The 15450-nt window shown below is 31.6% G+C and overlaps 1 protein-coding gene across 2 annotated transcripts in view; it reads right to left on the reverse strand.

Annotated features, from left to right (window-relative positions):
• The window catches only part of LOC143253236 (transient receptor potential-gamma protein-like), a 169569-nt gene that overhangs the window by 120724 nt on the left and 33395 nt on the right, over positions 1-15450 (reverse strand). Inside the window, exon 1 of one of the 2 annotated variants that reach the window (XM_076506750.1) lies at positions 8248-8461. The exons of the other annotated variant lie outside the window; for it this stretch is intronic. The gene's annotated coding sequence lies outside the window, so the exon portion shown is untranslated. Of the gene's footprint in view, positions 1-8247; positions 8462-15450 lie in introns of those variants that run through there. 2 annotated transcript variants of the gene reach the window in all.

Genomic DNA, 15450 nt, shown 5'->3' on the forward strand with positions numbered 1-15450 from the left:
CATAAACAACATACAAACTTTGAAATACCTACGATGTGAACAGCTGTACGCTTAAGTATTTTGCCTGGTTTTGAATTTCGTGCAAAGCAACACGCGGGCTATCTGCGCTAGCCATCCCTAATTTAACAGTTAAAATTAGAGGGAAGGCAGCTAGTCATCACCACCCACCGCCAATTCTTGAGCTACTCATTTCCCCACCAATAGTGGGATTGACTGTAACATTGTAACGCTACCACGGCTGAAAGGCCGAGTATGTTTGGTGTTACGGGGACTCGAACCCGCGACCCTCGGATTACAAGTCGAGTGCCTTAATCACCTGGTCATGCCGGACCATGCGCTTAACCTCTATTTTAAGTATTTAAAAATGTGGCTAATTATACAGAAGCGTCTCATATTCAGGTTATGCGTTACTAACAACAGTTACAAATGCAAAGCCTAACGGTTTTATTTAGTAGTGCACGGGTTGCATTAGAAGTATTTACAAATTCGGTAATAAATTAATTATTACAAAGAACATAAAAATAAAAACACTAAAACAAAAACTACAGTGTAAAAATATATAGGTTATAACTAGTAAAGACAAAGAGATAAAATTTGTTATTAATTTGTTATTTGTGTTTAAGCATAATGGGTTATTTGCGCTCTGCTCTGAATTTTAGAGTTTTAAATCCGTAAACTAAACAGCATCCGTAATGTTGCTTCTGTTTAGATCAATTTCACTGTGTACAATTTCAGTGTTGTTTTCATATATGGAGTGTTTGATGTATGTTAAATGTTTAAAAAACATAGGATGGCTCTATGACATTGTTGTTATTTTTCCTCCTTGCATTTGGTTCTCTTCAAATCTCAATTAAATAAGGCTACCATGTTTCTGTGACGGACAGTATCTGGAATCACAGGTTCAGGTCTTGTTTTAAAAATGTTTAGTTAATAAGAATTAGAAACGTTATATACTTTAAACTATTTAAAATGCTGAACTTATGATTTCATTCTATAGTTTCTATGATTCATATACATCAAACATTTGAGATAAAAGAGTTTAAGTAATTACGAATGGCAACAAATAAAATATATAGTTAATCATAATAGATACTTAAATATAATATACAAAAATATATAGTATAAAACCAACTTAACTCGAATTAATACACAATGACTCAGCTAAGAATTTCAAATATAAATATTTCACTTGTTTCTGTGAAATAATTAACAATCATGTGTTAAAACAAGTCCTAACATTCAGGCAGAAATTATCAGCAAATCTTTAAATAAAAAAAATGCCTTAAAATTCCAATACTTGTCTGTTATATATGTCTCTGCTATTTTTGTGCTACATGACATTCCTGTATTACACGTAGGCTAACATGTCAATAAGAAGAACTGTTCAACTTAACGACGATATCTTAATGTTTAAACTAAGCCATATGGCGGTTTCATGTTAAACAAGGCCTCTGTGTTTTCCAGTTATGTGGAATAGGTTAGTTGGCATTGAGCTTAAAAACATCCTTCTTGTCATAACTCATGATGCCCAGGCTGTTGTACATCAAAGTGCTCTGTATATACATACCGAAGACCAGACCGAAACTTATTGACTATTTTTATCTTTAGTTGAGCATGATTTAATAGGATGTTAGAGGATTATTGTTGGAAGTTAACATTTGTTTTTGGCCTAAACACAGATCACGTACAGAAACGATCATGATATTTGAAACACAATAGGAAATAATTGAATGAGTAACCAAGCATTTCTTTCTTTTAAATTATATTTATATTAAATTTATATATTTATTTTGGAACAGTTTCTTGTCTCATTCTTTGAGCAAAGCAAGTACTACATATATATATATTATAAAACGACTTCTATCTTCGTAAGGCAACTGTACTTCTAACATATTTTCCCGCAACTCTCTAAATAGACAACACAGTCGTGGTGTCTATGTGTCTTATTTCTCTGGATAACTTATACTGAAACAAATTTTCCAATACGTATATACCTTTTTTGATGCAATATATGGTTACCCCCATGTTTATATGTAAAACCCATCTTTCACGAATGCACAAATAATACAACACAGTTCACTTTTTTAAAACGTAAAAAAACAAACAAAAATGAAAGTGATACACAAGTGAATTAGTTACACTTTCTTTTTGTAATACATAACTTACAATAACCATCGCATAGATTTTTGGTAAAATTCCGCTTTTTAATAGAATTTATTATTGTTTTTTGTTTTGAATTTCGCGCAAAGCTACACGGGGGCTGTCTGAACTATCCGTTTCTAATTTTGCAGTGTAAGACTAGAGGGAAGAAAGCTAGTCATCACTACCCACCGCCAACTTTGGAGCTACTTTTTTACCAACGAATAGTGTTATTGACCGTAACATTATAATGCTTCCACAGCTGAAAGGGTGAGCATGTTTGGTGTGACGAGGATTCGAACCCGCGACTCTCGGATTACAAGTCGAGTACTTTAACCACCTGGCCATGCCGTGGCTTATTGTTTTTTGTATTTTTTATCAACTAGAATTAGTATTTTTGATCTTACCTATATCTTGTTCAGTGTATTAGCGAAAGAGTCAGGTAAGAAACATTTAAGCCTAATGTACAACTGACATTGATTTTGAAGTATGAACTAAGAGCCCGGCGATAACACAACGGTATGTTTAGGGACTTATAATGCTCGAAACAGGGTTTTAATACCCGTTTCGATACCAAACCAAGAGAAAGGCATCGAATAAACATTTTCATTACCTCATAGGTTTTTGCTCCAGTTTTTGGTAATTAATAATATGACTGGCTGTCATTCTATAACACATGCGTAGATGAAAGTGTGTAACGTGTTCTGCACCATCGAATATTAGACCTACCAACACGCAAGTTATCATGATAACCACCCACCGGACGACAGACGCCCATACCTTTTTGTCAAAAAACCCTTTTAGGTTTCATTTTTTAATTTTAAGATAAAAGAGAATTAAATTCTCTTAGAAGAACATGTTTGTTAACAGGTTTAAATTTATTAATCTACATCTTTCTTTTTCATTCTTGTCACATATGTATCTGCATTTTGCTTGTTCATAATGAAGTGATATTCATGGATGTTAATTATCATCTGATCTGGTTACAATGCTATTTATTATCTTTGAGTTGTATTTGATCAGTCTATATATCAATTCAAAGGTAAAATAACTCTGGTTTTATTTTTCTTAGTAAAACGATATAATAATTCGTTCATGATGCTACTTGAAAACTTTGTAGTCATGTTTGGTTCAGTTTATAGATCAACTGAACGATACAGTTTCTCTCTGGAGATTCAGCACTATTTCTTGGAACTGATTGTAATTCGTTCGCGGTGTTACCTATAAACTTTAAAATAAAAATAAAACGACACAATGACTGAAAATTGATAGTATGTGAAAAATATATTAATATAGAAATTAATCTTTTCTTGCACTCTTCACCAAGGACTATCGTCCTACGATAAACAGGTAAAATCCATTAAGAGCCCAAGGACTATAATATGCTTAATTGCACCTCAAGTTAATCCTTTTACAGCTGCAATACTTTTTTCTTGGTAACATTAGAATTGTCTAGCGGCTGGAAATAAAAGAAAAAATCCAAACTTCAGAGAGTAAAGAGATTTGTTGACACAAGAAATATATATGAGTGGAAAAAAAAATTCTCAATTAAATTAGAAAATGCCTTTACATTATATTATAATTTAAAGAGGATTTTCAAGTAAAAAAAACCTTGAGATAAGCGTATTATGTGTCAGCGTGTTTTAAGAAATTTAAATACTTAAATACGTCTTTTTGATGTTCTAAAAAAAACTATAAATTAAAGAACTGAAATGTTTTCTGTCTAAAATATTATATTTGTTTCATTCAGAAATTACAAAAGTGTGTCGCTGAAAAGGCAATTTTATAATTTTGGAAGCTCTTTATGTCTTTAGTTTTAATTGAAGGGCAAGAAGTTTTGTGCCACCCAGTGGTTTCCCGTTGGTATAGCGATAAGTCTACAGATTTATAACGCTAAAAACAGGGGTTTGATCTCCCTCAGTGAACTTAGCTGCTATGAGAAAACACACACACCAACCAGTGGCACAGCAGTGTGTCTGCAGACGTATACTGCTACAAACCGGGTTTTGATACTCGTGACGGACCGGGCACAGATAGATCTCTTTTATAACTTTGTGCTTGGAAACAAAAACAACAAGAGGTATATTAAAATATATAATCAAACAGAAAATATAAAGCGTAGCACCGACAGTTATGCTCCATAAATTTGAGAACTTTAAAATCAAAAGGAACAATTATTGTGATATTCGAGTTCTTAAATGTAGCATACCTGTTAGCAACGTATTTTGTTTAATTGTTCGTTGTATCATTGTAAGGAAAGTTGGGAATTTAGCACTAAAACAATGGTATTAGTTTTATTCCTCATAAAACATAGAACAATATGAACAACAGGTCAATAAGAACAATTAATCGTCTGGTATCTAGGGAATCGATTATTCAAATCAGAATGTCAAACTATATTATTGAAAGTACCAGAAATACCATCTACTTAAAAGACATTAAACCTTACAAGCGTAACGCAGGGATAACTTAATATATAGAAAAGTTTTAAAGAGTTAGTAATACACAAGAAACTTAATAGCCTTAGGAAATTATAATAAACAACGTGATAGACTTGCTAAAGAGGTATATTGGAAATGAATACATCTTGCTGAAAATTGGGTATTCTTATTTTGAGAAAGTTCCCAAAAAATAAAATACGGCAATTAGTCCTGTAATGCAATCAGGAGTAGTTAAGATTTATGAATATTTTTTGCACCAATAAAAGCATAAATACATGTAGTAAAAGTTTCCACTCATTGAAGAAGAAAAAAAAACATTTCACCACATAAAACCAATAATCACATATATTTTAGCAACTTCATAGTAGTATGGTAAAAATTAATATATTTTGATTAAAGAAAGTTACCTATATTGATCAGAATTAAGCATTTATATATATATATATATATATATATATATATATATATATATATGCCTAACACTGTATTATCTATAATTATATTACTTATAGTGCATTTTGACAAACAAAGTGTATGTAATTCCGGACAAATAATTTACATCTACGAAAACAGCGTAGTTAGCTTTGAAAGTCCAGCCATATAAATATGTGACTTTAAAAATGGCCTAATTATATAAAAGACCCGACACTGTAATGGAATAAAAAGTTTGATTAAACAATTAAAACTGGGAAAACTTATCCTATTTTTATTGCAAACGGTACCAGCAGCAAATTTAATAAAAAAAGGACGAAAATTTAGTCAATGAAACACTCTCGATCTTTATGTAGCAAGATCAATTAGAAGGAAACGTGTGTTTACTTATAGCAAAGCGACATCAGCCTACCTGCTAAGTCCACTGAGGGAATCGAACTCGTGATTTCTGCATTGTAAATCCGTAGACTTACCTCTGTATTAGCGGGTGACAGAAGGAAACGCGAGTTTCACATTAAAGATATAGAAAAAGTCATGGATATCAATAGTGAAATAAGAAGGACTATTCTGAAGAATAGTTAACAGTGACATAAATGCCAAAATATTCATAAACTAAAGACAGTTCACGTTACTGTAAAAACATTTGATTATGCTTTCACATGACCAGAATGAATAATAATGGTTCATTATTTAACGTAAATAAGCATAGTTCTCGAATCAAACTTATTAACACAGTGTAAGTATTGTTATGTAGTTACAATTACTGCTCATGATTTCCTATTTCTTAGTAGTAACAATTATTTATATACAAATCCATTATACAAATTGATTTTTTGTATCGACTCAAACTATTCATAATAGACTTGAGTAAACTGGTGTAAGGTCACGGGAAACTTGAATTAAAATCCCATTTTCCAAGTATCTCGTACAAAGCTGTTATGTGGTAGAAGGACGGGGCGGGATCCTATATGCTTATTGGTGTTATTGGTGTTCCAGTATTTTTAGTGTAGACTTCGTTTTTTTCCAAAATACAACGCCTGCCGCACCACACTTGCGTCTTCAGAGAAAGACTCTTGTCCACCTGTAAAAATTAACCCAATCAAACATGTCTGAAACGCTTCCAGCATGCTGTTTCGGCCTTCCAAATCCAGTCCGCCACATTCTGTTATCTTAGAAGTTCACTTATTGAGAAGGAGATCCACTTGTTACAAACAAATATCCAAGAAGCGCATTAAAAGCATAGAAAGGCTAACTTTGTTTAGTTTTGGTGGAAACAGATACTATAATTTAAAATATAATCAATTTGTATCTATTTATCAGCCCAAACTGTTTCATCTTAGAGAATGACATTTTGTAAAAAATGAAAGCCTTCTATTTGAGAACATGGAAGACGAAAAAGAAAAAGGAACAGTTTTACGGTTAAGCGTCATCTAACATTTGATATAAAGGCTGTCTTTAGGAAATTTTGGGTAACATGTACCAAAATTAAAATCAAAATAAACACAAATCTTTTACGTCCAGCAAATAGAATTCTAGTGGAAATTGATAAAATGATATAAATTTTGTCAGAATAATAATGAGGAAAATTATTAAATAGAAGTTCACCATAGAAATATACAAATTTAACTTTTGATTTGCATGTTTTAACCAAGTAGATATGTATATAAGAACTTCGGTTGTGTTAAGCTGCATTTACAGTCACTATCAAACGTTATAGGCCTAACGCGCAAGCAGTAAAATATTTGATTTCACTATCTGCTCTTTTAGCTTAAATCCACCCAATGGATATGCGCTCTGTCCACAGTAAAATAACTAAGCATGGATTTTAGCGTTGACCCAGCACTGGGCTTATTTCTCCTGTTAAGTATATAAATCTAAACAGATTTCTCCAACAATTATCATAGCGATGTTTATGTTTGGAACCTCAACACGTAAAGTATTATTACTATTGTTCAATCCCATTATACGTTGGTAAAGAGTAGCCCAAGGTTTGGCGGTGGGTGGTGATGACTAACTGTCTTCCCTCTTGCCTTACACGTTATATTAGGAACTGCTAGCGCAGATAGCCATCTTTTAGCTTTCCGCGAGTTTCAAAACAAACCTACCAGTGGCATAGCGGTATGTCTGTAGCCTCACACCACTGAAAACTGGGTTCCTATAACCGTGGTGAACACACCACAGATAGCTATTGTGAATTTGTGTGCTTAATTAAACAAACAATCAATTCATATAATTGTACGCATAAAAAGTAAAGATATTTCTAAAAATATTATGATATTAAGGGTTTTAAATGAAACAGTAAGATCAAAGCAAAATTTACAAGACAGTTACATGAAAACACTCACGTAACACATTATAATCTTTAGTTTTGTGAATGAAGTTGTCTGGTATACTATAAAGAAGGAGTTTACCTTAAAACTATAACTGAAACAATTAAATTAAAGATGATTTTGAATTATATTTATTATTTTAAAACTTCAGTTAAAATTTGTGCTTCTAGGTAAAGAGTAGAGAGTGTGAAGCATGATTTCATACTTCTAAAACTGACGTTAGAATTATACATTTTGTATTTAGGAATCAATTAAATTAGTTGACCTTTCTCTTCAACACAAGTTTCATTCTATTGTTTATGCATAATAAACGTCAGCATTGGAATAATTAGAAGTAAAAACTAAAAACAGAAAAGCATAAAAAATCCATAAAAGAATAACTGCGTTAATATTTTAGGATTTAAGAGAAGTTTAAATATAAACTTTGTATTAATTTTTAATTAGATTTTTAATACTATGAACACTCTTTCGTATCGATTTCTATGGATATTTGCATTTTATGTATGAAAACACAATTTTTAAGCTTAGTTAGCTAAAAACTAACAAATTCAAAATATTCGAATATTGCACAGTTGTTTAAATGAAGAAACAAAAAAAGGTTTGTAAACTGGTTTGTTTCAGAATAGATCTAAATTTAAACAGAATAACTGGTGCTAGATTTTATATTCAGTATCTAATTTGTATCGTATGTATAAGATAATATTAAGGAATCAGATATTTGTCAATATTTAGACAAGGTATAGTTCATTTCATTATTATTATTGTATTTTATATATATATATATATATGTGCAAGCAAAATACATCCCTGATTATTATGTAATACGAAAGTAAAATGATTTGTAAAGTTTTCTATCCTATAGATCTAAAAGCAAATATAAACAATCAGAAGCGGTCACTACTTACTTATGTGCTGCATCCACAACCTAATTATCCGGGATAACTAAGTGAACTTGTTTATAATTGCTCTGACACACACATTTAAGCATACAACTAACATTCATGGTCATACAGAGCACGTCCAGAAGAGTTGTTGGTTTGAGAGAAAAACAACTACCACTTCATCGACGGCTGGGGAGATTCATTCTTTTGATCGGATGATGCTCGCGTTGCACGTGAATTTGGCTGTTCTTAACGATTTTAACTGGGTGAAGATCATGGAAGAAAGATTGTTCGCTCTGACAGGACGTTCCACTTTTAAAAACTAGGGTAGTTCAATATATCTTTAGAGTCGGAATAGCTAAAAAAAAACTTTTATGGCGTCATAGTATCAAACTTTAGAGAAACGCCATGAATATTGGAAAATTTATGAGAGAAGCCTTGTATTTTGCTTTTTTTTCAATTTTCATAAGATTTCATAATTTTACAAATATTAATTTAGTTTCTTCAATCAAAGTTAAATGATGTTTTTTGAGACGTTTCACCAGTCATTTTCTTTTTTAACAGCTTTTGTAAATGTACTTGTATATCCTTTTAAACAAATGTATATCTATATTTTATCCAACATTGCACACACACTCGTATATATATATATAAATATTCCTTTATAATTTACATATCAACGAACAAAAACCAAAAAAACATAACTTACACAGAAATAATGTTTTTGGAATAAACTTCAAAAGCTTATAACCATTGGTAGGAATCATAACGTAAACCATTTAAGTGTAATTTTACTTTAATGTTTGGATACTCAAAGCTATATGAAAATATATTACTCTCACAAGGTGTGTCAGTTATTAGATATTTTAGCATTTTTTATTATTTTCATTTCAGTGGTGATGCAAAATTTGTAAATATTTTAAGTTTTTAACTATGACCAACATTTTACACACAGATTAATTTTGCATAAGAAAGACACGAAACACGTTGATGTTAATATAATTACACAGACAGAACTTAAAATTAATATGACACTTACAATATATGTTATATCTGTACAAATATTTCATGCTCGCTCTTTCATCCGTTTGGCGTTATAATGTGACGGTCAATACTACTATTCGTTGGCAAAAGAGTAGCCAAAAAGTTGACGGTCTGTGGTGATGACGAGCCACCCTCCCTTTAGTCGTACGCTGGTAAATTGGGGACGGTTAGCGCAGATAGGCCTTGTGTAGTTTTGCACGAAATTCAAAATCAAACAAACAAAAAACAGTACAAATATATTACAATTTGTCCTGTAGAATCACATTTAGGAACTTTTCTAGGAAAGTTTAAGTATTAGAACATTTTATCTAGAGAAATACTTGTAAATTTCGATTTAATAATTGTTTAATACAATATTTCTACCATATACATATATATACACACAAGAGTATAAAACTGGAAGTTGGAACTTCTATGTAACAGAACAAGTTTAGTTTATCAATTCGAAGTTTCAGGATATCTTACGCACATACTCCACAGAGACAAACTAAATCAGGTAAAATAGAGGAAGGAAGATCTCAAAGAATTTCAGTTATATAAAGAGAAATTGTTTTCACATATTTACAAGTTCTTACTCTTCTAGGAGTTAATCTATAATTTCTTCCTGCTATCATCTAATTTGTTAGTATTATATAATTAAATGGTAACTCTCCGAAGCAATTTAAAGGAGATAAAAAATAAAAAACATTCACAACTCTAGTATTACGACTTGGATTTGGACTAACTACCTTAGTGGGTGCCCGTAAACTAATTTAGATATTAGTTTCAAATACTTTTTAAGGAATACAAAGTATTATACAAACATTTTATGAAATAGAATCACATATTTTTGTCCAGTATAAGCTCATATCGACAGTGTAAGTGTAAATGCATGCTACACTTCATAAGGTGAATACTTTTGTCATTGCGAAAAATACGAGCAGTACCTTTTATTTCAACAATTTTGCTAAATATATTTGTAATGGTTCAATTACAAATACATGTAGCAAATACTGTGATTTGGTAAACTCAGAATGTTTTAATACAATTGGCATATCTTCCTATTTCAGATTCTTGAAACCTCTTACTTTTTTCATTAGATCCTTTATCATAAAGTACAAGTATATATATAGTTATGGCTAATGAATTCGAATGATATATCTTTAGAATCTGTTTAGTTAAATTATAGTGTGCACAATAGAAAGTTCTATAGCTGAAAATACACACTCTTAAATATATACAGTATTATAAATGCCATAAATCACTAAATTTACACGTAATTTACATAGTATAATGCTGGGCAGGGTTTTTGAAGTCAGCTTCTGCAACAGACAGCCATATAGAGTCAAGATTCCTTGTAGAAAGTAGCTCGCTGATCCTCCAAAAGGATGACTACTGTGTGTACCCAAACCGGCTGAGTGTAATTTGGGAATGAATAGAAAAACCGCTGAATCCGCTAATGGGGTATATAGAGCCATGTGAACTTAAAAAGGTATTGTAAGGTAAAAGTACACATCCAACATTAAATTTATCACCCAGATTTTAATAATGATTATAATCAGCACATCCACTGTACAGATGACTTCATGTGCCTTTTAGATACTCATCATAAAACAATAATTTAAGAAATTAACCTTCATAATTAATTAAATATAAAAAAATGGACAAATTGACGTAGTGTTTACGTTTGACAACAATCTGGTAAACGCCTTAGATATGGTCAGTAAGCTCAAAAAGAACAAACTAGCAGAAATGGGCGTAGTATATTTCCAGTCATCCCTCCAAAATGCCCCCTCGCACGGAGTGGTACATCGGAATGTATGCGTACTTATAACTCTAGAAACCAGGTCTCGATACCATGGTGGGCAGAGCACAGGTAATCATTTGTGTATTTTAGAGCAAACAAACAAATTCACCAATACATGTTTCTGAATATGATATTTCGTTTTTCATTTAATTTTGCGATAATAATTTACATTCTTCTTATATCGTCTTTCGTCCATTTTATATTATAATGTATTTTCATTGTCTTATCCGGTGTTTCATCTAATTTCTATAAGAATATTTTATTTATACAGTTATTCCTTTATTTACTGAAAATATCCACCTTCATAAGACAATGTGTTTTCTTTAGTTTAAGCGAAAAAAGTTATTTTTTTATGTTACTTAGTTATTAATGCAGATTATGGTAGAAAGCACCTTATAACACTGACAATGCTAAATAAGCTTCCGATAAATGAGACGCTATTGTTTCAATTCACACTAAAATTTATAACATTTGTAGTATAAACTTTTTATTCTCTACAATTTAAAATGTTTTCAACTTGCCCAACATTATAATTCAAAATGCTAAGTAAATAAACATAGGCTCTTATGTAATAAATATAACTTTTTCTAGTGCTGTCTTACTCGTTCGTTTCTATAACTTTCATAAACTTAGTGTTAAACATCGTTCGTTCTGCTTATAGTTTTCTTCGTTTATGTGTGTGTTTTTCTTATAGAAATACCACGTGTGGCTGTGCCCACCTAAGGGAATCAAACCCATGATTTTAGGAATGTAGAATAAATGGACTCTAGTTTATTTTAAACAATTATGTATGTTGCCGATACTATCAGATGTTAATGTTATGTGGTTGATAATCTGAGAATTATTTAAACAATTCGTTGCACATGTCCAGTTGTACATTTTATGATGTACTAATGCTAGTTGTTTAGACCACTGAGATCTTAGAGGAGAAAAATTATTGTTTACTTTGATTAACATAATCTCATTAAACTGAATAGATTGATTTTGAAAATGTTTGATTTGTTATTGCAGAGAAGCTGGATAAGTTCGAGTTTATGGGAGTTCTCAGGTTGTATTGCATCAAAATAATTTTCTAAATTAGTCAAAAGCAAAAATATTCTAATTATAGTTTGACATTAGGAAGTATGTTTGTTGTTTTGAATTTTACACAAATCAACATGAGGGCTATCCGCGTTAGCTGTCTAATTTAGCAGTGTAAGACTAGGAGGAAGGCAACTAGTCATGACCACTCACCATCAACTCCTGGGCTACTCTTTTACCAACCAATATTTATCTGTATATGAAATTTGCACTAAACCTTCTTTAAATGGGTTTCATCTTTATTTCTGTGAAGATGGACTTTGTTCGCATCTATTTATATACCATAGAAGGTTTAGTACACATCACAATAAACTTGCTGACCACTTGTTAGATATTATGATATTTATATCATAAGATAATTTCTTAGTTTATACAAAAATGAACTAGATTGCTGAACTCCCAAACTTCTGCAAGTTTTGGTTAACAAAAATAAGTTCACCATTCCTATTAATTTTCTCAGTACAATTACGTATTTTTTGTAATACTGCAGTGTACTAGTTCAGTGAATTATGTCATAGATATGATATGCGTGCTAATTATCAGAAACTTCGCGTTAGTTAAATTATGATACTGCTATTTAAGTAAAGAAAATCATTTGGTATCCCTGATATCCCATGGTTCAACAATAATTCTCAGGGCTTAAAATGCTAAAAATTGGGTTTCGATAACCGCATAGGCCAAAGCATAAATTTTCCACTGTGTAGCTATGTACTTAAAAAAATGAAACGTATCCTATACCAAAACTTGGTAAATTTCCGTGAATATTAAATATGTATAATAAAGAAGATGTGTCTATCATCTCTCTTCCAATTCTCGTGAAATATATCTATTTCAACATTTTTCCCCTTAAATTTATAAGATACGTTTTTAAAATAATTTCACACTTCTCTAATCGTTAAGAGTTGATAATGCACATGATAAACATATTATTGTTGAAAAAGTTATAAATTAGATTTACAAAAGAATGTTTTATGCATTAATATTTTAAAATGATTTGTTCAAGTAAATGTTTCATAAATAGTTAATTTCTACTAATTCCGTCATATCAAAACACATGTAGAGTGTAATTATACAGATTCAATTGAGTAGGTTAAAGTATTATCATTAATCTTAGGAGTAAACTGAAGATGATGGTGATGATGGCAGTAAAATGAATTACACGAGAAATTATTCTTTCCAAATTCTGGGTTTTAGATATTACTCAGATAATTAATTAAAAGAGAATTGGAAAAGACACTACTATGTCGAAAAATATCACTTAAAATTTGAAACGTTTTTGAGGAAAACGAAAAATATGCATTAATCAAAATATTAACATTGTGTTTAAGAATACTTCAATTTTTTATTCTTAAATTTTTAAGTGGTATAAGATTATTTTAAAGAATCAGTAAATTATAAAGAAAAATCTTGAAAAAAAACGATGATATTAATTACAAAGTTTCTAATGTTTTAATCCACAAATAATAAAGATTCTGTCTTACTGTTGTTTTTTTTTCAGTCAGGTTAATACGTAAAAGCTACTCAATCAAATACACTGCTGGCCAAAATCTTAAAGCCAATGAACATAAAGAAAAAATATGCATTTTGCGTTGTTATACTCAACCACTAATTTAAGTAGAGCTTTGAAAGATGAAAATAAGAAAAGGGGAAATAAAAATAAAAAACTTTTTAGCATTTAATAGGGAAAATGTGAACACTATGAAATTATCCTAAATACCAGCTGATCAAACGTTTAAGACCATACTGAAACGAAGCGTTAATCGGTAAACACGTAACGAAATTTAGTCATTTGTGTTCAAGCATTAGCGTGGTCAACATCTATCACTGACATCTCCTGTGTTACATTGGATAAAAAAATGCCAAAGGATAAAAAGTTGACAGAGTTTGAACGTGGTAGAATTCTCGAGCTGCAAAAGCAAGGTCTCTCTCAACGTGCCATCATTGGTGAGATTGGGCGTAGTAAAACTGCTTTTGCAAATTTCTTAAAAGATCCTGAGGGATACGGAACGAGAATTTCTAGTAGTCTGCCCAAGAAAATTCCGGCGGCATTGAGAGGAGGATTCGAAGGGTTGTCCGACAAGACACCAGCCGATCGTCAGACCAGATTACGGCCCTCACGGACGCAGAATGCACCTCAAGAACAATAAGAAGGCATCTACGAGAGAAAGGCTTTAAAAGCCGTAAAAATATCCCACCGGAGACATTTTCTACACGACACAGTGGAGGAGGTTCCATCATGATCTGGGGTGCTTTCTCCTTTCATGGAGCAATGAAGCTTCAGGTTATATAGGGGCGTCAAACAGCAGTTGGTTACATTGGCATGTTGGAGAAAGCATCCTTATTGATTGAAGTGAGAAAATGGCTGGATCTTTCAGCAGGACAACGCTGCAATCCACAATGCCCGCCGGTCAAAGGACTTTTTCATGGCGAATTACGTGATTGTTTTGGACTATCCAGCGTGTTCACCCGAACTGAGCCCCATTGAAAATGTTTGTGGGTGAATGGCAAGGGAAATCTATAGAAATGGACGTCATTTCCAAACAGTGCATGATCTTCATGTAGCTAGCTTTACCACTTGGAGAAACATTCTAGCCAGCCTTCTGCAAACGCTTATATTGACCATGCCAAAGCGAATGTTTGAAGTCATTCGCAATGACGGCCGTGCAACTCACTACTGAGACCTCTTGTTGGGCATTTTTAGGTTTAGGACTTCCTAGTATTTAGGCTAATTTCATAGCGTTCACATTTTCCTTATTAAGTGCTAAAAGGTTTTATTTTTATTTTCCCTTTTCTTATTTTTATCTTTCGAAGCTCTACACAAATAAGTGGTTGAGTATAACAACGAAAAATGTATATTTTTTCTTTGTGTTCATTGGCCTTAAGATTTTGGTCAGCAGTGTATATTCATTATTCTAATGAATTAAGAAAACTGTGAATAAAATATACATAAAATGCAAATATTATGGAACTGCTCCCGCTCAACAATAAAAATTAAACTAAAAGAGAGTAAATTTACCTGTTGAGAGTTTACGGAGTGAGTGAGTGAGTTTTTTTCAATCAGTTACGTAATTTCCTTAAAAGTACAAGCATTTATATTGTTTTTAATAGTAATGTTATGAAAGCACTTATGACTCTCAAGTCAAAGGTGCTATGTAACAAATGTGTAGAATTTGGAGTTGTATCTAATGAATATCAAAATATTGAAATAAAGCTCATTTTCACTATGCATGACACTTCTACTGTTTATAAGAGAAATGGTCGAGACCGAAAGCCTATACCTTTCACAAACGATGTTACGTAATTCATGGTATGCCAGT

This window comes from Tachypleus tridentatus, chromosome 6 (genome assembly GCF_004210375.1).
Source record: "Tachypleus tridentatus isolate NWPU-2018 chromosome 6, ASM421037v1, whole genome shotgun sequence".
NCBI lineage: Eukaryota > Metazoa > Arthropoda > Merostomata > Xiphosura > Limulidae > Tachypleus > Tachypleus tridentatus.